General features: G+C 41.3%; 1 protein-coding gene across 1 annotated transcript in view; it reads right to left on the bottom strand.

Moving 5' to 3' along the window:
* Window positions 1-24,527, bottom strand: part of TMEM178B (transmembrane protein 178B) — a 388,508-nt gene that overhangs the window by 10,675 nt on the left and 353,306 nt on the right. The window lies entirely within an intron of this gene.

Here is a 24,527-nt window from a genome sequence, read left to right as displayed (position 1 = left end):
GAAGGAGAACCTATTTTTTAAGGGAAGAGAACATGAGGAGGTATGTTTTATCTTTATCGTAAAATCTCTTGCTTCCTAATGGCCACATTTCTTTAAAAGGCAACTTTATTTCTTCCAAATCCCAGGCTCATGAGCTTCTGGCTTTAGTAGCAGCAATCAACCTAAAATTAATTAGGTGCTGTGTGCTTAACATGTATTAAACCTTTAATCCTTGTGACAACTCTATGAGGTAGGTTCTATTATTATCTCCATTTTATGGATAAGGATATTGAGTCCCAGGAAGGTTAAATAATTTGTCTACGATCATACAGCTAGAGACAGGTAAGACAGGCTCCAAACTGAGGCAGGCTAGTGCTAGAGTTTGTACCCTTAACCACCATATTATTTAAGACTATTGTCAGGCAAGGTGGGTGTCTTCATGGACTCCTCCTGTTGTACACTTAGATTCAAGTTGAATTCTGTGGTATCACTCAGGGTGGGTTAGGGCAGTGATCCCAAATGTAGCCCTTGGGGACTTAATTTCAAATAATCAGTTAACAAAGCTGTTTTGCTTATGCTCCAAATAGTTTATGCTTTCAATTTCTGGCTTAGGAACCTGGGTGTACAATGGTATCATTTTCTAAATTTAGATTTAGGATAAGGAAATAATGTGCAGGTGCTTGGCCAGTGGGATGAGTTCAAATTTGAGTTGCTCGTGGACGTTCAAGGTACTCAGAAACATGGAGCTGGAGAGCAATAGTTTTAAACTAGAGAATTAGATTTGAGACATCATCTTATAAATTGAAGCTCTGAATATGGTTGCAGTCACTCAAGGACTTGATATAAATTCTATCTACGTAGGATACTTTAAAAAAATTAGAGATATTTCTTCCCATCAAAAGTGTATTATTCTCCTGATTAAGTCTAGAGATTTGTTCTGGGAGAGAAATTTGACCTCATGGAAATTTTGATCTTCCCAAGTGCCAATAGCTGGAAAGTTTGCTATCCAATATTTTAATGTCAGTATTCTACAAGTAAGGTAGAAAAGACACAAAAGATATGGTTGATAAACTGAGAATGAAGAGATAAGGTCACTATCAGTTGGAAATGGCCCAATCCTTTGATAACAAAAATCTTGTTAAGTTATATTAATGGAGTTAACAGGGAGCTTCTTGACTTGAGGTCTGGTCAGTTGTTCTATGGCTTTGGAAGCTTTTAAAATTTCTTTTGCTTTTTAGCTCTTGTTAATATCCCCATAGAAGGGAAAAACTTGTCTGACTCACTTAACTGATAACTTCCCTTTTAAGCAAGCTATCTAAGTTATTCGTTAGGAAATTCCACATAACAAAGAGGAAAGAGTTGGAACAGGTTTTGTTCGTTTTCCCATATGCTACTGTTTTCTGTCATGAGCAAGATTTATATTTTTAGGTATTTCACTTATACATTTAAATTTGAAAATGAATATTAATAATTAGAAATGGATACATGCAGGCACCTAATAGATATCCATAAGTGTACTGAATGGATAATATGCTGCCATGTTAGTTAACACCAAGTTTTGACAATTTAAATAACAATGTCATTTGACAAACATTGTTTGAGTGGTGCCCCATGCAAAGCAGTGATTCAGTGCTGGGGACTGGGGGAGAAAGGAGAGCTAGATGGGACAAGAACCCTGCCTGTCTAGTGTGATGAACCCAACTCTCTGACCTGTGGACTGGAGCCCAACAGGGGAGTGTGGGGATGCAGACTTTCCCTGCATCAGAGTTAGAGGAATCCTGTGGGGAACCAAATACAGATTTTAAATGACTCAACCAGAAAAGATGTCTCAATTAAAGAGTGGCAATAGATATCACAGCCCTGAAAATTGCAGTCTCCTTCTATGTACCCAAGGCACAGCAGTACTTTGGACAACAGGTACAGGGCTGTGGAAAGCTACCTGAAATGTGTACAAAGACTTCTGCTCAGGGAAGAGTCCATATGCAGTCAATTCTATGAGAAATATGAAGCCCTACCCCTCTCCCCCAGCTCAGGAGTAGATCATGGCCTCTGAGGATAGGTCTTTAGAATGTCATTTTATTTCTCATGAGCATTTACTGATAAGTGAGGATCCCAGAAAGACAACAGCAATAACACAAATCATTTCTTTTTAATAACAACTCCCACCTCTTCCATGGCTTGGGGTTTGGGCCCAATTCCAGTCAAACTCCAATGCTAATCATAGTCATAGTGTAGGAATTACATGAAAAGAACTCTATCCCCAACCCCTTCCCTTTGGACCTGAGGCTCTGCTCTGCACTCCTGATACGGCTCTGAGAAGTGTCAGGTTTAAGTACCACGCACCAGGCCTCAGCTGCCATAGTGGTGGTGGATGGTTGGAAGCAGGGCCAGGCTGGAGCAGGGCGGAAGTTCCACCAGGATGGGGTGGAGGGAGGAGGAGACTCCCAAGGCAGTGAACTCCTGATACGCAGAACAGCTAATCAGCAAATGTTTATTAAACTTCTGTTTATGCCAATCATTATGCTAGATCCTAGGGATATAAAAGGGAGGATAAGACATGATTCCTCCCCTTAAGAATCTTTAATTCAATCTAAAACAAAAATCTAAAAAAAAAAAACGCTTATCATCTACTAGGGGATAGGAGACATACATAAATGAAAAGATGAGATTGAAGTGAACAACAGCACCAGACTGGGGATTAGGAGTCCCAAATTTATTATCAGTTCTGAACTTCTAGTCCCCTCATCTGTAAAATCCGGGAACTGGAGTAGATGACTTTAAGGTCCCTTCTAAGCCTAGTAATCTCTAGGAAAATAATGGATGCTACAGAAAGTTAAGGCAACTCTGATACAGATAATAAGTGCTGAGTCAGTGAGGGCCTCTCCCAGAGCGAGCTAGGTCTTGATAGATGAATAGGACTTCCACAGCAGAGAAGGAGGTGAGGACACTGGTCTGGAGAGCATCCCTCTTCACCTTGTGCCCCATTGCCTCAGGTCTCCAAGCCAATGAGAAGTAATGTTACATACCAACTTTACTGTCCCTTTAACTCTTAAATACCTTCTGCTGCCATTTTATTCCAAGCTTCCATCGGCCACACATCAACTACCATGTCCTGGCTTATGCTCTTGCTCCTATATAGTAGCGAGTGATATTTTAAAAATTTAATCAGATTCTGACACTCTATCCTGCTAAAACTCTCCTATGGCTTCTTACCACACTCAGAATAAAACCCAAACTCCTTAACGTGCCTATGCAGCCTCATATGAAGAGTGCCAACCTATCTGGCCTCATTTCTCACCCTGACCACCTCCTGCCTACACTGGAGCCATACTCGACATCATTCTGACTCTTAAACAAGCCAAGTTGCTTCTCATCTCAAGGCCTTTACACTTGTTGTTCTCTCTATCTGGAATGGCCTTCTTCTATCTCAAACGTCATCCTCTCAGAGAGGTTCTCCCTGATCTTCTCCTAAAGTAGCCCTTCTGCCAGTGATTTTCAAACTGTTTCACTAAGGTGTCTCATGTAGCTGCCACTGGGAAATGGGGGTAGATGAAATTCCTAGCCCTCTCTTCTCTCTTCAGCCAGAATAGCTCTACTTTGATCTATTTTCTCTGTGAAATTCCATTTGAAGAAAGGATTCTGGTGATTTAAACATTTTTCAGAAACTCGCCTCCTCTACTTTGCCAGGGGACCTTAAGGTCTGTCATTATAGTAACTACTCTTTGGAAAGCAAAGTGCACTGGCTGCTCTATTAGTTGCAAGTCCATGCCCAAGGCAGAAATAGCTAATAAATCCCAACCCTCATCCCTGCTGGTCTGGGAAGGGGCCTCAACCCAACCCTCCAGACAGCTGTGACTAGTCACTCGCATTTGGTTGGAAGGAGAAATGAAGACTCATTACCCTCTTTGTGCCAGGACACTCTCCTTCCCAAACCTCAGAGCTCAGAACATCCAGTGATCTGGCACCACCCCAAGTAGCTGTGGACTGAGAGCTCATACTAACAATCCCTCCTGCCATAAAGGAGCAGCATCCTCCAGATCCCTTATCTCTTGTTTCCTATTTGTAAACTCCACCTGTGTGGGGGGAGGCATGGCTGTAATGAGTTAGGTAAACATAAATGTCTCCTTTTGGCTATTCAAAAGCACATAGCATCTACTCCCTTTGATGAACACCCCCATGTGAAGCTTGGCCAGAAATTACATTCAAGATATCACCTTTCAATCTGCCCCCCTGCTCTGGTCACTCCTGTGTCTGTCCCTGACAGCCCCAGGAAAACGAAAGGCCATTGCAGGGTTCTGGGTGTGCTGCTGCCCCCTCCCTTCCCCTCCACTTCAGGGACAATTGAAGATTGAGTGAGGGCAAAAGAGAGGACAGTTTTTCATGCCCAGTCTGCCAATTCCTCATTCCTACACCAAATTAGGCTTTTTCATCCACCTCCTCATTGCAGCCATTTCTAATTAATATTTCTCTGGTTGCCAAATATTAGTTGCTCCCTAGGTTTAGTCTCTTGGCTTTTTGACTCCTTCCTCCTCCTTGGATATCTTTTCCCTTGGTTTCCAAGCTGTCCCTCAATCCAGGCTTCCTCTCACCTCTTTAGATGTCCCCTCTAAGTCTCCTTCAGGGATTTCTCATCTTCCATGTGTCTTTTCAGACTGGGGGTTCACCAGCTCTCTTTTCATCCCATATTATGAGCTCTCTGACAACTTCGTGTGCTCCTCTGATTTGAATTATCACTGTTGCACAGTGAATTCATGTTATTGCTTTCCTGTTTTCACCTCCTCATTTCCAGGGACACAATGTGTTAAAGGTACTCTCCGGCCATATACAAACCTTCAGTAAAACCCTTTTCTCCTATTCCCATATGCCAAAATCTCCTTAAGTTTCTGACTTATCCCTTCAAAGCTTTTCTTGCCTTAGTTAGGTGATGAACTGTATCAGCTGAGGGGGTGCCTGGACTGTGGGGCGTTTAGTGCTCAAGTTGGAAGATCCTAAGCAAACTGGGACAAATTGGTCACTCTACCTAATAGTTTCCTCAGAGCTGTGCTCTTAGCTCTGGTGCAATTTGTGGTACTGCAACGACTACATCAATCAATCCCTGCTTATCAGTTATGGAAAACATAATGCATTAACCCAGTGGGAACACAGAGACACACAGATCCTGGGAGGGTGCTGCTAATATTAAGAAATTCCCAGCCAGGATAGCATGATTTTGAGAGCTGGTAATGTTTTTGTGAACCTGAAATTTCATCAAGAAACACTTAATCATTAAACCAGCAATGGTTCTATCACAGTGCCACCCAAAAGGTTAATTACTAAGATATTTTAAAGCTGATATTCAGAGTTACTGTGTTAATTCCTTTACCAGCCCACTTCTGGGCACTAATTGCAGGTGCACAAGGCAGACAAGATGGTGCCTCCTGTGTGGCTGTTACTGCACTGGCATACACAGAAAATACTGGTAGAACATGTGTTTCCATTCCCTTTAGGTATTGCCCGAGAAGCCACATCAGTAATGCCATGGCTATGGGCCTCGTGGAGAAAGATCATCAAAAATTAGGCCTCAGGCTGACAGCAGGAATGCTGCTACTAATTCAAGAAGTCATCTCTTAGGAAACCGAGGTTCTGACAAAGATTGTCACGGGGGTCCAGGACAGTTACATACTGTGTGTACAGGCCTTTTCTCAAATATCTATTCCTTATGTGACCAACTTGTGCCCCAAACTTCACTGGAATATAATTTCTCCAGCTCTCTCGGGCCAGAAATCCATCTGTCTGACATTTTCTGTTCCTAGGAGTGAGGAATGGTGCCTGCCTCTCCCTCTTCCCGACACTTCCCCCTGCTGCTATGTTCTAACAAGAGCCCAAAGATTGCAGCAAAGCGTTCCCAGCAGAAACACCATGTGAGTGTGCATGCTAGGGATGGCTGAGAAGAAGAAGCAGCCCAAGTGTCTCTGTAAGACACTGCTCCTTAACCTCTTTTTTCATCTTCTGTAAAAAAGCAAATCAGCAAAGAGTAAAAGAATCCCTCCTACTTTAGCAGTGGCACATTCCATCCTTGGAAACTGATGTGTAGTAAACCCTTCCTTTGCTTAGATTAAATGCCTCAGCAGCATTTCGCTCTCAGGAGCACTTTAGTGCTTTATTCAGATCTGCATGGAATATAAATCACTGTTTAATTACACACCATTGCATCATCAGCAGTCAACAGGCAGGTCAGAGGGGTTTACATCAAAGGTACCTTAGGGATTGGCTGGGATGAAGCAGGGGGTGGTGATGTGATAGGGAGAGAAGCACCCTGAAAAGGCTGGAGCCCCAGGTTAGGATGAAAATCATTATTTTGCAAACTGTGCAAATGCTCCTGGCAGAGACACTGCCAGGGGTGGAAACTGGAAGTCATGCCTCCGAAACAAGCTGTGGTTTGTATTATTGAGGCTGTGTCTATAAGATTACAAGGCTATTCCACATCTAGGTATGCTTATGGAACAGGAATGGAACAGCCCAACTCAAGCAACCAAGGAGACTGGTTCAGATAGGCTGGTGTCAGTTCTAAAGAGAATACTTTGAGATTCCTATCTTATAATCTGAAGTCTTATTCTTTGGCTTTTACATATCTCCAGGGTAGTTATCAAATCTTAAAACACAGGTGAATATATAATAAATGGCTTATAAATATTACATTCAAATATATGATAAAATAAGAATATGTTTCTAGACTTTATGACTAACCTGTAGCTAGAACAGGCATCTCGACATAGCAATATGGAATAATAGCTGCTGGGTATCAGGTGGTTTTTAATCCCTGTCACCTATATGTCTGTGCTCATTCCCACTCAACACACATCAACACATTTCATCTTCTGGGCATACATTTAGATTTGATCACAAGATCAGTGCCTTTGGCGCCTCTTTGCTAAAGATAGAGCCTTTACTGACTCGTGAAACTTCTAAAGGACAGAGCAAATGGAAGAGGGCATTTCATTGATGGAGCTTTCAAAGTGTTTTGTTATAATGGGAATTTACTAAGGTTACTAATTTACTGAGGTTAAGTGCCATTGTCCAGAGTCCTTGACTGGAGTCTGACATTTCCATCCTCCACCCAGTCTACACAGAGTCCTTGTAGGTATCCTTTATGGGCCAATTCAAGTCCCAAGTCATTCAAGAAACCTTCCCTAGCAACCCAACACAAGACAATTCACATTTTCTCTGAATCCCTAAAACTCTTATGGTCTGAGATGAGCAATGGGACAATTAATTATAGGGTCCTCCTCTTGTTCTGTTTTATTTAGTATTCAGCTAGACTGTGACTTTCTCGAGAGCTGTTATGTTAGTGGTGTCTCATTTTGTATTACACACAATACTGAGCATTAAACCTATAGCACTTGAAGAAGTGGAATTTCTAGTCTACAGAGTTTGTAAGTGAAAAAATGGACTTCGAAAGCAAGAGGAGAGGGAAACAGATATTATGCCTGGTCCTCCCAGCCTCCTCTTGTCTTCTTAAATAGTTTTGTGGTTGCTGAGGTATTTGTGCCAGTGTGCGCCTGTACACATATGTGCCTACCTTGTGTTTCAGTGGGTACTTTGGGTTTCAGGAAGCTTTTATATTTTTGCAGAAATTCAGCTTTGGAATAATACCCTCTCGGCAGGATTATTTTGAAGAATGATAATAATAAATGTGAAAAGGCTTAGAGAAGTTAAAATTGCTTCCTATATGTAAGGTATAATATTAGAAATGGAAAGCTTTAAGTGAGGTTGAAAAAAAAAATCGTTCTTAAGGACAAGAAAAATGTGGTTGCAGTTTTCATCTCCATCACCCACTCCATCCTCTCCCTGTCCCATCCCAGGGTAAATGAGGCACTAGAGAGTAATTACTCTCAACAGAGATCAGAGAAAGTGCTAATTCAGGACCCTTTATTTTGTGGATTCTGTTGGAATCAGAACAACGAAACTTGGAGAGGTCTCAAAATACACTTCTGAGACAGACCCTCCTTGTTAATGGAACTCATCTCTGAGCTCAAGAGAGATTCCAGTTCCCTGTGCGGGTTGGGTTTGTGGAGAAATCTGTGGTTGAACCAGGATGGGTAAAAGGAACTGGTTCCAAGAGAAGGGTTGGAATTGTCGCGCACCATGGGTTGGGACCTTTGCTGAATACTGGAGTCGTGCCTCTGGAACACAGAGGTGTGCTGAATGTCATACCATACTCATTTATTAAACATCTCTAAGTAGGGACGATGAGAGCTATGTTTCTATTATTTTTAACCTGTACAGTGCATTTCCCTTCTTTCCTCTTTTGGTGTAAAACAACACCAGCATTCTTTCTCATGGGGAAGCCATTCTGCGGTCACAATGATTAGTTCAGGAATAGGCACTTGTCTTAAGCCAAGACTCAGTTTGTGAATCTTCTTTGTCTCTTGGGGTTACTGTAAGATTTTATATGTATATAATGTGTGTTACACAAATATACATTATATAATTTATATATGTTGCCATGGAAATTATATCCATACTTATGTATATGTGCAGGTATAAATATTAACAGAGAAATACAGTATACAGATTCTATAATTCACACAGCAATCCCAAGTCTAATAATTTGCCAAATGTCTCAAAGCATAAGTGACAGAGTCAATATTTTATTTTGCTATAAAGCCTCAAAATATCTGATTGCAGAAACATTGGAGAACTATCCAGCCTGCCTGTTTCAAAAGCCCTCATTTAAAAAAAAAATTCCCCAAGGAAGCACTCACTGGCCACCCCACTTTTAGCTATCTGACCTTGGATATTTTATGTTTCATGGAACAAAGAGATGGGGAGATCTAAGGTAAGTAGTCTTTGGTGGGCTATGAGCTTTCTATACAGGATGGGAAGGAGAGTTCTAGAAGGGAAATGAATTGGAGTGAAGTTTCACATCTTTTCCAATGAGAATCTTTGCAGCTTCCAATCCATCTGGGCCTAGGTTCAAGCTGCGAGTTAGTGGAATCCAACTGGCTTCTTAACTAAACTGAGAGGCATTTACAGCTGTGCAGAAACTAACATTCTCAAGCTGTGATTAGTGAGCTTCCAAGAGTAAAACCACTTACAGCTTGCCATCTTTCTGCCCCTGCTTCTCTTTTATAGCCTTCTCTTCATAGACCAATACTTTCTGGGTAAACAAAAATGGCCCATGGAGTAAAATTTGAGAAACTCTAGGGCAGAGGACAATCTTGACTTGGGTTTCCTTGCAAGTGAACAGTGCTTGAAATAATACAAAAATCTCCAATCTACCTAGAAACCATTCAGGGCTTTTGTAGCATGTCAGTATGCATCAGCTTCCCAACAGGAGAGCTGCAACAGAATGGGGCCATGGTTTAATAGAAAGAACATTCAATCAAGAATCAGAAAACTTGGGTTCCAGTATTATCTCTTCTCATGAAGTGGGCAAATCCTTTCTTCTCTCTGGGCCTTGATCCCCTCAATCCAGAGGTACTGGGGTAGGATCCGATCTCTAAAGCTCCTTTCCAGCTAAGTTAGTACTGAGGAAAGAAGGTGCCATTCTTTCTAAATTGCTCTAAGACTGACTGTTACTTATTTTGTCCAACATGAATCACCTGGAGAGAAGATGCTATTTCTCACCTCCTGACATGCACAGAATGGCTGGTGAGTGAGACCATTAGATATGATTATTTTTTTCAATGTGCATATGAGGCTCTGTTCTAAATTGCCTTGATTTTAAATGTGGAAGGACTGGGACCCAGGTGTTTATGTGTCTGAAAGAAATTGACTCCTGAAAGAAATCTTTCTGGCTTCTGCCCTATCTGATCCTAGCCAATGCCATGCTAATTAGTAAAGGAAGAAGCTTGGGGTGGTAGCCAAAAGATTAGGTAAGGCTGCCACCTGGTTTGCTCTATGATTCCATATGCCTGGCACATTTGTCAGCTTGGCCCTGGTCTTTCTTTGAGATAATAACCTATACCCAAGTGAGTTTATATGCTGTCACTTCACTGCAGGGTCACTGAACACATAAATAGTTATGTACGGATCAAGCACATATATGCAAGATTTGTAGTAAAATGGGCATTGTTCCAAGTGGTTTACAAATGGTAACTCTTTTACTCCTCAAAACAATCTTAACAGGTTTAGATGAAGAAAGTGATGGATAGAGAGGTTAAGTAACTTGCCCAAGATCAGACAGCTAGTGAGTGCAGGAACAAGGATTCAAACTCCTGCTATTTTCATGTTCATGCATCCCTGCTAGAGTGTAAGCATTGTAAGGAGAAAAGTTTTCTTCTTCTCCAATAGGGTTCTGCACGCAGTGGTGTTTAAATGAGATTGTTAACCAGATAGTAAGACTGGGAGAAGAGACTCAACATTGTCAAATATGGCTCAAGGAGATTCTGAGTGCCCTCAGACTCATGGCCCAGTTAATAAAATCTTAGTGCTAACTTCTTCAGAGAACTAGGAAAACAGCTGTACATAATTTCACTTACTGTTTGTGTCACCTAGGAAAGTATCTTTCTAGGGAGGGTTATGTACTCCAGAAAAAAAAACACCACCACAAAAATATGTTCTTAATCTTAATCGATTCCTGTGGGAGTAAAACCATTGTAAATAGGTCCTTTTGAAGATGTTATTTATTATTTGTGGTGTGGCCCAACTGAATGAGGTTGGGCCTTAATCCTATTAGTGGAGAAATCCTTTTATGAAGAGAGCTGGAAATCATCAGAGCCCAGAAGAGAAAGGAGAGGATGTGTTTTGCCATATGACAGAAAAGCCAAAGATCCAAGGATCACTGGCAGCCAGCCCCAGAATACCACAGTCTTTGGGCAGAAAATATCACCTTGCTGGTACCTTAATTTTGGACTTCTCCTAGCCTCAAAACTATAATCTAACAAATTCCTGTTGTTTAAGCCAACCTATTGTACGATATTTGTTTTAGCATCTGGGAAACTAAGACAGAGGGACAGGAATATTCCATAAGGAGTAGGATGGAGAAATCAAGAAAGGAAATGAATCAAGAGCAAAGTACCAAATCTCTCTCTCTCTCTTTTTTCTTTCTTTCTTTTTTTTTTTTTTTCATGGGCAGGGACCAGGAACAAACCTGGGTCTCCAGCATGGCAGGGGAGAACTCTGCTTGCTGAGCTACTGTGGCCGCCCACCAAATCTCTTTTGATGACACTCATTGTAGCATCCCAACAGGCCAGGAAATAAACGCAACATACAGGGTAAACTGGTGACCAGAAGAGACCTAGTAAAGCTCAGCATGGACCTCAGCCTACCAAAACTGTCCTCCTCTTCCTTCAACAACTTACCTTCAACCCTACTGGCTTGTGAATGCTTTTCCACCTAGCAACCCTTTTAGCTCCATCCTCCTGGGGTTTGGGGGGTAGTAACTATTCATTTCTCTTCCTCCATGCTCTTTGTGAATTCAAAATCTAATAAGCACAGAATCACAGTAGGCAAACAGGGATAAAAACACCACCATTATTACTGAAAAGGCGAGTTTTGCAACTTTACCTTGACCCATGGTGCCAATCAAGCTCTTCAATACTTCTCCCAAGGCTTACATTTTAGGATGAGTTGCCTAAGAGAACATTTGGGTCTGTAGACCAGATATGCTCACCCAGAAATGCTAACATATGCTTGTGGGCCGGAGAAAATGAACAATAGGCCTCTAAACTGGCCCCTAAAGCTGCTCTGGGTCTTTGGCCCTAGGCCTTAACCCCAGGAATGTTGACTACTTAGAGGAGTGAGCAAGGAAGAAAGGCCAGATGGTGAGGAGCCACAAACAAAGCTTCCCCTTCCAAACTCACCAATCAGAGAAGTCACTCCTCCCTTTGGGAGAAGTATCTTAAGAAGTGGAGTCTGTATCTTTCTAAAGAGAGGAGGGAAGTTTCCCCACTTCACAAGCCCTAAATGGAGGTAAGGAAAGAATTGCTCTCCAACTTTCCCCTACCCATAATACCAACTCAGGGACCAAAAAAAAGATCTTGAAATATTTACGCTACTTTAGCAGGAAGGATTCAAATCCGGTAAGTCAAAGTTATAGGGGACCATATTCAGGTTTGAGATAAAGGAGAGAGCAAAATAACAACTGGAGTATCCAGCAAAGGAAGCAGCACAGAGACTTCTAAGAAATGTGATTTCAATGCAACTTGTCTGTAATTGTTAAGAGCTGACCTGGGGGGGTATTTTAATTGATTAATCATTAATTCTAATAATTTGTAGCCTGGGAGTACAGTGGAATCTTCATGGGATCCCTAGGGTTTGTTAGGGTGCTGGTGGTAAGGATGCAACTATTGGCATTCCTTCCTCCCCAAGGGGAAGATTGGAGGGTAGAATATCATACCTGATTTATATTTTAACTTTACTTAAAGCTGTTTAAGCATTTTTTTAAGAATAAAGGGTTTTTTTGGCTTTATTCACAGAGATATATGAAAACTGAAATGAATTAATGACATGAGAAATTCTAAACTAGAATTAATAAATAAAGACTTGGCATACTGCCTTTGAAAAGTTGCCAACTCCTGGCCTAGGAGCACGAATTTCAGGTGATAGATGGACATTAAAAGGCCTCTGAGGGGCAATGATAACAACAAGGCAAGTTTATTCTGTCCCTCCTTAGTTTCTCAGCTGCCAAATGCAATATACCAGAAATATAGTGGCTTTTAAAAAGGGAATTTAATAAGTTACGAGTTTACAGTTCTAAGCCTATAAAAAATGTCCAAACTAAGGCATCCATGAAAAGATACTTTAATTCAAGGAAGGTTGATAGGTCAGGAACAGCTCTATCAGCTGGGTACTCATGTGGCTGGCATCTACTGGCCCCTGGTTCCTGGGCTCCATTACTTTCAGCCTCTGTTCCTGTGGGGGTTCCTCACTTGGTTCTCTGGGGCTGGCTTTCCTCTCTAGGCTTCCCTGGGCTCTCTCCAGGTTCTGGAGTGCTTAACATATCATGGCAAAGTTTCTGGGCTCCAAGCATCTCCAAACATCTGTTTCTCTGTGCTCCAAGTGTCAGCATCTGCGTCAGCTATGCTCTAAAGTTGCTGTCAGCTCTGTCATTTCTGAGGTTTCTCCACAATGTTTCCCCTTTTCAAGACTCTAGTGAACTAACCAAGACCCACTGGAATAGGTGAAGTCACATCTCCATCTAATCAAAAGGTCACATCCACAATTTGGTGTGTCACATCTCCATGGATATAATCTAATAAAAAATTTCCAACCTACAGTATTGAGTCCAGAATTAAAAGAAATGGCTTCCCCCACAAGACTGGGTCAGGATTAAAACATGGCTTTTTGGTTTAAAACATAATAGATTCAAACTGGCACACTCCTTCAGCCCCAAGCATCAGCTGCCCCATGGGGACACTACTGACCCCCAACACAGAGAAGCTCCCTTATTGTGGTACACAGAGAAGCTCCCTTTCTCTGTGTACCACAATCCCCTCTGTTTACAGCATTGATCACTCATCTGAGCCCCTGTCTGCCTTCACTGCTTGCCTGGGTGGTCCTTAAGGACAGAGAGAGTCCAGACACATTTTAGTTTTTGTGTCCTGGGTGCTAGCACAATGCCTTGCACACAATACACTGCCAATCAGTATTTATTGAGCTGAATTTAGTTTGAAAGCAGATAATTAAGAAGGGCAAGGGGATCATCTCCCAACATTTGAAGATTGTTGGAGGAAGAAGATCTTGACTCTAATTTATGTTACTTTAGCAGGAAGAACACAAATCCAATACGTCAAATTTATAGGGGACCATATTGAAGTTTGAGATAAAGAAAAGCAAAATAACAACTGGAGTATTCAACAAAGGAAGCGGCACTGCTTCCATGGAGATTTTAGCCCAAAGGGGATACAGGAAATGAACTAAAAACAGCTGCACTCCAAGATATTTATCATGAGATAAATGCCATTGAAATGGTACCAAGTGATGTCCGAGTTCAGAGGACAATGAATTAAGATGTGTAAAATGCTTAGAACAGTCCTGGCACATAATGAGCATGTAATACATTTTTTAAGAAGGTATAATAATTCTTAAAACACATTTTTATTAATATGTGCTCAGTTTATCACTGACTCCTATTGTCTTTGCAATTCCTCGCATTGCTTAGAGAGACTAAGTATCATATAGTTGCCGGAGCCAGAATTCAAACTCAAATTTATTTCACCCTGAAGTCAGGATTTTTAGTTAGCATGCAGCACTATTCAAGCAGCTTATGACCTGATAGGGGAAGGGAAGAACCCACAAAGTCTTCTCATCATATAAAAAGAGTGTTGTTCTCAGCAGGAAGCATGAGACTGATTCTTTTCATGGAATATTTCTTAGAGAAATAGGAAGATGAATTTCTTTGGTTGTGGGCTTTATCTTTTCACATGCTTTAAGACAAAAGGCAAAGCTTGGGGCTTGTGCTGGTTTGAAAGGATGTATGTTCCCTAGAAAAGCCATGTTTTAATCAAAATCCCATTTCATAAAGGTAGACTAATCCCTACTCAACACAGTATGCTTGAAACTGTAATCAGATCATCTCCCTGGATGAAGTGATTTAATCAAGAGTGGTTGTTAAACCGGATTAGGTGATGACATGTCTCTACCCATTTGGTGGGTCTTGATTGGTTTACTGGAGTCCTATAAAAGAGGAAACATTTTGGAGAATGAGAGATTCAGAGAGAGCAGAGCAGAATGACATGACCACAAGAAGCAGAGTCCACCAGCCATCAACCTTTGGAGATGAAGAAGGAAAATGCCTCCTGGGGAGCTTCATGAAACAGGAAGCCAGGAGAAGAAGCTAGCAGATGATGCCCTGTTTGCCATGTGCCCTTCCAGCTGAGAGAAGAACCCTGACCGTGTTCACCATGTGCCTTTCCAGATGAAAGAGAAACTCTGACTGTGTTCACCATGTGCCCTTTCACTTGAGAGAGAAACCCTGAACTTCATCAGCCTTCTTGAACCAAGGAATCTTTCCCTGGATGCCTTTGACTGGACTTTCCTATAGACTTGTTTTAACTGGGACATTTTCTTGGCCTTAGAACTGTAAATTAGCAACTTATTAAATTCTCCTCTTTAAAAGCCATTCCATCTCTGGTATACTGCATTCCGGCAGCTAGCAAACTAGAACAGGGCTCATATGGCAAAAAGACTAATCCCTACTTATTACTTCTATAGCTTCACCACCAACCCACTTCACCTCTTGAAAACTAGTTTCTGTTCCCATAACATCATGGGAGCTGCTTTCTTAGAGATGGTTTACTTCTGTCCTTGAGCCTCCTCTTCCTTGACCTCAAGAAGGTTTACCTATCTCTCTTATTCTTGAAACTCCTGTTTTCCATGACACCACATTCATGGTTTTCCTAGACTCTGGACCTATTCTGTTTTCTTTGATTTTTGCTCCATCTGTAAATGTGAGCTTCTGACTGACTCTCTTTTGTTTTTCTCTCTAAACATGTCCCCTTGTCAATGACACCTAGCCTCACAGTGATAATTATCACTGCACAGGTATGTCTGGAACCTGTATATGGAACAGATTCTTCTAGGTCTGGCCTCATGTTTTTCATTGTTCTCCAGACACCTGCACCCTTCTGGAATCTCAAACATGTCTTGAACTGGACTTATCCTTTCTTTACATACATTATACATGTATTTGTTTTATATATGCTAAACTTTAACCTGGCTTACAGTAGGCACTGAATAAATGTCAGCTCCTACCCTTTCCCTTCCCAATGATCAATGATCAATGTCTGACAATGATCCCAGACAATGATCAATGTCTGCTAATATCTCCTTTACAATATTCTCTGCAGGCCATTCACTTGTTTCTATTCTTTAGGTGCCATCTAAGCCGTTATTACAATCGCAGTAGTTTTGGAGTCATTCAAGCCTTAGTGGAAATCTCTGTTCCACCACTTAGTTGTTAGCCTCTGAGCCTCCAGTTTCTTCTTTTTTTTTTTCTGGTAATCAACCCTGGATCTCTGGCATGGCAGGCAAGAACTCTGCCACTGAGCCACTGTTGCCCGCCCCTGAGCCTCCAATTTCTCATTTGTAAATTTGCAATAGTGAAGCCTACCTACCCTGTAGGGTTGTTGTATAGATGAAATGGAATAGTTTATGGGAAAAGCACCTAGCAGAGAATAGGCATTCCATAAATGTTATTTTCACTCCTTTCCACTAAATTCATCCTTCACAGTATATGGCCTTTCTAAAATACACTTATCATGTATTATTCTCTGATTAAAAATATTTCATGGCTTCCTGTGGTTTATAGAATAAAGGCCAATTTCTCTGCCTGCAGTTTCACAATCTCACGTCAGACACACCTCCATTGACATGTCCTGTGCTTCTTCTAGGTCTACTCAAAAGTGACATGTCCCTTGCCACTGCCTACCTCTGGGCATCCTTCTCTATCTAAGCCTATGCTTTGCTCAAGGCTCAATCTACAGTTACTATCTTCCAAAAACCTTTTTGAATCATCTTAACTAAAACTAGACTCATCCTCCTCTGAACTCAGACATCACTCGGTATCAATTCGATGGCACTTATCTCATGGTAAGTATCTTAAAATGCAGCTGTTTAGTTCATTTCCTATATCCCCTTTGGGCTAAAACCTCCATGGAAGCAGCGCTGCTTCTTTTGCTGGATACTCCAGTTGCTATTTTGCTCTTCATTATCTTAAACTTCAATATGGTCTCCTATCACTTTGACTAATTGGATTTGGATCCTTCCTGCTAAAATAACATAAATTAGAGTCAGGATCTTCTTCTTCCAACAGTTTTTCAACTATTGGGAGATGATCCCTCTGCCCTTCTTAATTATCTGCTTTCAAAACACTGATTGGGTGCATACTGTGTGCCAGGCATCATGCTAGCACCCACGATATTCCACAGAAATGGAAGGACCACTGAGGCAAGTGGTGGAGGCAGACAGGGGCTCAGATGAGTGATCAGTGCTGTAACAGAGGGGATTGTGATACACAGAGAAAGGGAGTGTCTCCCTGATGGGGAGTCAGGACTGTCCCCATGGGGCAGCTGATGCTTGGGGCTGAAGGAGGAATAGAATAAACTTGCCTTGTTCTTATCGTTGCCCCTCAAAGGCCTTTTAATGTCCATCTATCAACTGAAACTGTTCCTAGGCCAGGAGTTGGCAGCTTTTCAGAAGTAGTATGCCAAATCTTTATTCATTCTGGTTTAGAATTTCACATGCCGTATACACATTTCAGTTTTTATGTTTCTCTACGTAATTAAACTTGGTTGGTACTATTGCATAGATGATAAAATTGAGGTATATATGGGATAAATAATTTTCCCAAAGTTTCAGAACTTTGATTCAGACCCAGGCAGTCTGACTCCAGACTGAACCTGAGGCTGCTAACAGTTTAGTGATAGCTGTGGCTCCCTTTTGGACTGCTTTGCCCTTCTCCCTCCTGCCCCACCCAAACAAACACCTATCTACTCCTTGCTGGTGGCGGTGGAGGGGGGCCCCACTGGTTTAGGGATGTAAATAAATGCTTGTGCGTTAAGCTGTGCTGGCCCTGCTGGTTACATCCTCAGGGCGCCCCCAGTACTCCTTTCTGTCCTCCCAGGTTCCAGGTCTCTCCAAGTCCTGGGAACACAGTGGAAGACCTTAGCTTAAAGGTCTTCTTAGTTGCATGACTGTCAGCCTGTTTCAAGGCTCTCTGGGCCTAGTTCATTATCTACAAAACTAGGGTGGTGGTATTGACCTTAAAGGGGTGCTGTGAAGATGAAAGGAAATGATCCTTGACGGTGTCTACTATTGACAAAGCATAATTACCAAGCAATGTGAGCCCTTATGTTCCTCCTCTTGGCTTCCTCTACCTGCCTCCTAAGGGGGGGTTAAAGGTCCAACGAGACTTTAACTTCCTTTTAAGGTTCTGTGAACTACAAAGTGTTATCCATATCACAACTGGCCCCTTTGCAGCCTTTTTTTTTGACCACCACTTTCCTTTCCCAAGAATGGCGGAGGGGTAGATTGAGGATGTTCTCATTTTCTCTTTTCTGCTGAAAAGAGGCAGCACTCTTTTGTTTTTAATATTTTGCATTTTAAAGTGTCAATTAAAAGAAAAATAGCTAGTTTATCACGCTAACTGGAATAGGTGTCTGACTTCTCTCTAAGATCCTGAGCAAATTCCAAAGCAGGGATGGGTTATATTTGTTTTTATCCTTCACAGATCCACCAATTTTAATATTTCCTTCCCCCCTTCTCTCTCTCTCTCTCCCTCCCCTCCCTTTCTTTCTTTCTTTCTTTTTTTTTTTTTTTTTTTTTGTATACTGTATGGTGGGGGTCACATTTCATTCTTTTTCCATGTGATTATTCCATTATTGCAGCACCATTTCTTGATTTTTTGGGGGGGTGGTGGTGGAGTGGATGGGCCGGGAATCAAACCCAGGTCTCCTGCATGGCAGGCGAGAAACTACTACTGAACTATCCTTGCATCCCCAACCCCCTCTTTTTGTTCTATCTTTCTTTCTGTCCATCCATCCATCATATGACCTATCTTCTGGACATCTGAGAACAGCTTGCACACATCATAATCCTTGAACACATAATACTTCCATGTACATTTCCAGCGAGTAGGGATATTCACTTAACGTTATCACCTTAAGTGCAGTTATCAAGTTCAAGAATTTTAACATTGACATAAAGCTTGCATCCTATATTCCATTTTTCGTATGCTACAATACTGTCCCTTTGTGCCTTTTCTCCTCCACTCCTAGAACCTATTCAGTATCCTGCTCTGTATCCAACTGTCATTATCTCTTCAGTTTCTCCCCCCTCATTTTTTCCCTAATTTTCTTTTTTTCATTAGGGAAGTTGTAGGTTTACACAAAATTCATGCATAATACAGAGTTCCCATATAACACCCTATTACAAACACCTTCCATTCATGTGATAGATTTGCTACAATTAACGGAACATTTTTATAATTGGGCTATTAACTGAGTCCTTTGTTTACAATAGGATTCACCTTTCTTTTTAAATACGGAAACATATATACAATAAAAATCTTCCCATCTCAATCGTCCCAAGCAATCCATTCAGTGGGATCAATCAGTTACAATGTTGCAGTACTTCCATCACCATCTACTATTAGAATATTCCCATCACCCCAAAGAGAAATTCCACACATGCATCCTGCAATCAACTCCCCACTGCTGGTAACCCGTACTACTTCCTGTCTCTGTGTGTTTGAGCATTTTCTGATTTTCTCCTTGTGGTTACCATGGGGCTTAAATTTAAGATCCTCAGTCTGTAACAATCTTGTTTGCTTTGATACCAACCTAATTTCAAAGGAATAAACCCACTATGTTCCTATAACCCTCTGTCTCCTCCACATGTAGTTCTTGTCACAAATTACAGGATTATACATTATGCATCCCAAACTACTGTTTTATCATTACGTTTTATGCATTTGCCTTTTAGATCCTGTAGGAAGTAAAAAGTGGAGTGACAAGCCCAAAATACAGTCTTACTGGTATTTATATTTACCCATCGTCATTAACTTTACTAGAGATTTTTATTTCTTCATGTAGCTTTAGTCAATTGTCTAGTGTCCTTTCCTTTCAACCTACAGAATTCCCTTTAATATTTCTTGTAGGGACCGTCTAGTGGTGGTGAACTTCTTCAGATTTTATGTACCTGGAATATCTTAATCCTTCTTTCCTTTATTTATTTTGTTTTACATAGGTAGGCTCTGGGAATCCAACCTGGGTCTCCGGCATGGCAGATGAGAACTCTACCACTGAGCCACCATTGCACTGCCCCGTCCCTCATTTTTAAAAGATAGCTTTTGCCAGAAATAGAATTATTGGTTGGCATTGCTTTTGCTTTCAGTCCTTTCAATTTGTCTTCCCACTGCCTTCTTGCCTCCATGGTTTCTGATGAGAAATTGGCACAGTCTTATTGAGGCTCCTTTGTATGTGGCATGTTGCTTATCTCTCTTACTACTTTCAGAATTCTTTCTTCATCTCTGGCATGCAAGACTTAGATTATAATATAGCATGATGTGGGTCTATTTAGTTTTATCCTGTTTGGAATTCATTGAACTATCTTGGATGTTTATATTCATGTCTTTCATTAAGTTTGGAAAGTTCTCAGCCAATATTAATATTTTAAAAATATTTTGATTGATACATTCACACAGATACAGTCCATACATAGTGTACAATCAATGGCTCACTACCATCAATCACATAATTGTGTATTCATCACCATGATAATTTTTTAGAACATTTGCATTGCTCTAGAAAAAGAAATAAAAAGAAAAAACTCATATACCCCATACCCCTTACCCCTCCCTCTCATTGACCACTAGTATTTCCATTTACCCAATTTATTTTACCATTATCCCCTCTATTATTTATTTATTTTTTATCCATATTTTTTTTTTTACTCATCTTCTATTTCCTGGATAAAAGGAGCATCAGACACAAGGTTTTCACAATCACACAGCCACACTGTAAAAGTTATATCTTTTTTTAATCATCTACAAGAATCAAGGCTACTGGAACACTGTTCAACAGTTTCAGGTACTTTCCTCCAGCAACTCAAAATACTATAAACTAAAAAGGGTTATTTATATAATGAATAAGAATAACCTCCAGGGTAACCTCTCAACTCTGTTTGAAACATCTCAACCCCCGAAACTTTATTTTGTTTCATATCTCTCTTCCCCTTTTTGGTCAAGAAGGCTTTCTCAATTCCACAATGCCAGGTCCTCAGGAGTCAGGTCCCATGTTGCCAGGGAGATTTGCAACTCTGGGAGTGAGATCCCACATAGGAGGGAAGGCAGTAAGTTCACCTGCTGAGTTGGCTTAGAGAGAGGCCACATCTGAGCAACAAAAAAAGTTCCCTGGGTGCCGACTCTAAGGCATAATTTTAGATAGGCTTAGTTTCTCCTTTGCATGAATAAATTTCATAGGGGTGAACCCCAATATTGAGGGTTTGATCTGTTTATTTGGTTATCCCCACTGCTTGTGAGAACATCAGAAATTCCCCAAATAGGGAGGTTGAATATATCCTCCTTTCTTCCTATTTCCCCAAGGGGACTCTGCAAATACTTCTTTATTCATTGCCCAAATTACTCTGTAATATATCAAGCCTCACACTAACCTGTAAAACCCCACAAAATCTCTTGCCCTATTCAAGATTTCATGTTCTTCTAATGTTCAACTAAAATGACCATACAAGTTAAATTAAGTAATACACTACCCAAAATATAAATTTTGCACCAAATAAACATCTCTCCCCTTGGTCTCACACAAAAGTTGAAATTTTAAAATACGGATGAGATCATCCTTTACCCTCTATTCTGATCTACCCTTGTCCTATCCAGATCAGCTTCATTCATATCTCTAATCAAAGTCTGATGCCTTTTTCAACTTTTTAAACAGCTCCTGTATGGGGTACTACTGACTTTCATAGCTTCAGAGCTCTAACTCTGGGTCTCAGTTGTCACATAAGTACCCAAAGTTTCTGGGGACAACCAGGTTATATACAAACAGCTCAGTATCTCAAAATTTAGAAATAACAGTTACAACTGCTGAACATACGTGATTGCTATAACAGCTTATAATCTAGGACCCTTTACAATAGGCCCCAACTCTCAGCCATTATTTCTTTGACTATTCCCTTTGTTCCTTTCTATCATTCTTCTCCTGCTGGGACTCCCATAATGTGTATACTAGTATACCTGAGGGTGTCCCACGGGTTCCTCAACCTCTGTTCACTTTTCTTCATTCTTTCCTCTTTCTGTTTCTCAGACTGGATGAGTTCAGTGATCTTATCTTCAAGTTCACTGATTCTTTCTTCTGCAGTTCCAATCTTTTGTTGAACCCCGCTAGGGACTTTTTAATGTACGTTACTGTGGTCTTCAGCTGCCTGGTTCTTTTTCACCTTTTTATAATTTCCGACTCTCTATTGATATTCTATTTGTGTTCAGCTTTATTTTCGTGATTTCCGATATTTTTTTGTCTATGTTTTCCTTGAGCTCTTTGAGTATATTCAAGACCATATTTTTAAAGTCTTTGTATGGTATGTCCCTGGTCTGCTACAACTTATTGATGGCTTCTAATGCTTTCATCTTTTCCTTTGCCTGGGCCACAGCTTCCTGTTTCATTGTTTATTTTTTAATCTTTTGCTGAAAACTGGACATCTTAATATTTTAATGTTATTAAACGTTAAATTTAGACTCTGAGACATCTGTTCCTTAAGCTTATACCCAGCTGGTATTATGATTAAGCTCTCCTTGAATGCCAAGAGCTATCAAAGACAAAGGAGGAAGAGGAGGAAGAAGAAGACAAAAAGAAAACACCTTTCCCAGTCTTTGAAGGTGGATGGATATAAGAGCTATCCTCCAGGGCTCTTCCATACAATGAGTTTAGAGAATAGCTCCAGGCCAAAGTGTAGGGGTATCCCTGGTCCTTTCTGCACATGTGTTTTGTTTTGGGCATGCATATATAGCGCTAGGAATTCACCCATTTATGTGGAGAGGAATGCCCCCTTTTCCCTAGGAAAGTTTCTTCATGGTCCAGGGCCCTGCACTGAATGTTGATAGCCAGCAATTCCTTGCCCTAGGAGTCCACAGGATCCTGTAGAAGAGCTCTGTGCACTGGCTTCTACATGTAGTGCAAGTTCTGAGACAGTGTGTTCCTCAGGCTACCACCAGTCAGATTGGGCCAGACATTCATGCGCCTAGCATATGCACAAGGGTTACTCTGCTCCTTCTAAAACTAGGACTGGGGATCTGCACTGGGAGCACAGAGGGCTTAGGGCCAAGCCCACCATGGGTGGGGAAGGGGCCAGCCAAGGTACCATGAGAGCCTACCACTGTTAAGTAGCTTCTTTTTCTTGATTCAGTGCTTGCCCTTTTAGTCCAGATTTTTAGCAATTTTCTAGAGCTTTGAGAAAGATCTTTCTACCAGTTTTTGCTGGTTATTCAAAGCTTCTGTGGGGGGACAGAGCCCTGAAGCTTCTCATTCTGTCATCTGGATCAGACATCCTTGATCTTTTGATTGCTTCCATAGACATGCATGAGTATATTTTACAAACACATGCTCAAGACACATGGTGTGATGCATGATCTGATGAGAGAAGAGCATCTTGGAAATTCGGATGCCTCCAGAATGTCAGTGACATACAGCAGCTTTGCACAGGCCCTCATTCTCCAATTATTTTATACATGGGATTAAAATGCAGTTTATCACCCACCAGTCCTAGTAGCCTAGATTCTGCTCAAATAAATAGATATATCTACTTAAGCAGAATTCATTTATACCTCAGGTCATCTTCATAAGCCCTCTCCAGTACAATGCTTTGAGATCACTGACCTGTGTCATCTCCCACATATCCCCTAGGCCTTCAAGGCCATACCCAGTGCCCTGTACAGTGCAGAATAGTTCAAGTTTGCCGGGCTTCACTCACTTCATATAGGGGGTCATCATCCAGAGTGAGGTGCAGAGATACTAACCTAGACCCAAAGGTGTGCTAGACTGTTCACTGTGGGGGCTGTCCCCAAGCCCTGCTTGCAGGCTCTCCTGACTTTCCAAGTCAGCTCTCTGGAACCCAGATGGAGCTGGGAGTCTTAAATCCACCTGGTGGCTCAGGCTAACTTGCTCTCTACAATGTCCTCTTCACCTATCTCAAAGACGTGCCTGTGTCTGGTTGGGTTTGGTTGCCCTGATGCCCTATACTATGGCCTCAGCCCCATCCAGGCCATAGCATAGTACACCCTGGCCACCTTGGTGAGGCACCAAGGAGCCTTGCCACAGACAAGACCATTTTCTCCAACTTCACTTCCTCGGGTCTGGATATTTTAGATGCCACTTGTCACCTGTCCTTAATACCGTAGGACATAAGAGGAAATCCTCCAAACTGACACCTGTTCCTACTCTTTAATTGTTTCCTGGGAGCAGCTATTGACCCTAATAGGAGAGGTCTCTCCATTTACTTCAGAAACCAGCTTTTGTCTTGGATTGATGACTTTTTTTAAGGACCAGAGGCTTGCTTGACAAGTTTCCTTTTTCTGAAGCTTGCAAATCTCCATAAGAACATCCAAGAAGAGCCACAGGGACAGAGGCTTTTGAAGTTGCTTTAGAAATTACCTGTTTCCATGGCAATCAGCACTATGGAGTCACCACCCCATTCTGGGTCTTTCTGTTTCCACTGAAATAGCTGCTGGAGAAATCTGTTCTTTCTCAACAATCACCCCAGTGGTGGAGATGATCTTTCCAGGACCCTTCTTCCTCACTCTTCTCCTGTCAGCCCTTTCCCATCTACTTCTTGCTGATAGTACATTGTACGGACAATTCAATGCAGTGGTACATTTATTTCTAACCTAAAAAAGCATCAGTCTGGATAACATTTGCTCAATAATTCAGATGTGTCTGAGTATGTCTGTATTGGTGTAGGCATGCCAGCCAGGAGGGCACAAGGTTGTGGAAACTTCTAGGAAAGCATTCATTCTAAGAAAGAACGAAAACCAGCACTCCCATACTCAGTCTGAGAATCAAAACCATGCCATACTGTTTATGTTATCATGAATTTGCTATTCTACTGTCTTCTTT

Source organism: Tamandua tetradactyla, chromosome 1, assembly GCF_023851605.1.
Source record: "Tamandua tetradactyla isolate mTamTet1 chromosome 1, mTamTet1.pri, whole genome shotgun sequence".
In the NCBI taxonomy this organism is placed as follows: Eukaryota; Metazoa; Chordata; class Mammalia; order Pilosa; family Myrmecophagidae; genus Tamandua; species Tamandua tetradactyla.
This window is presented reverse-complemented; position numbering and strand designations above follow the sequence as displayed.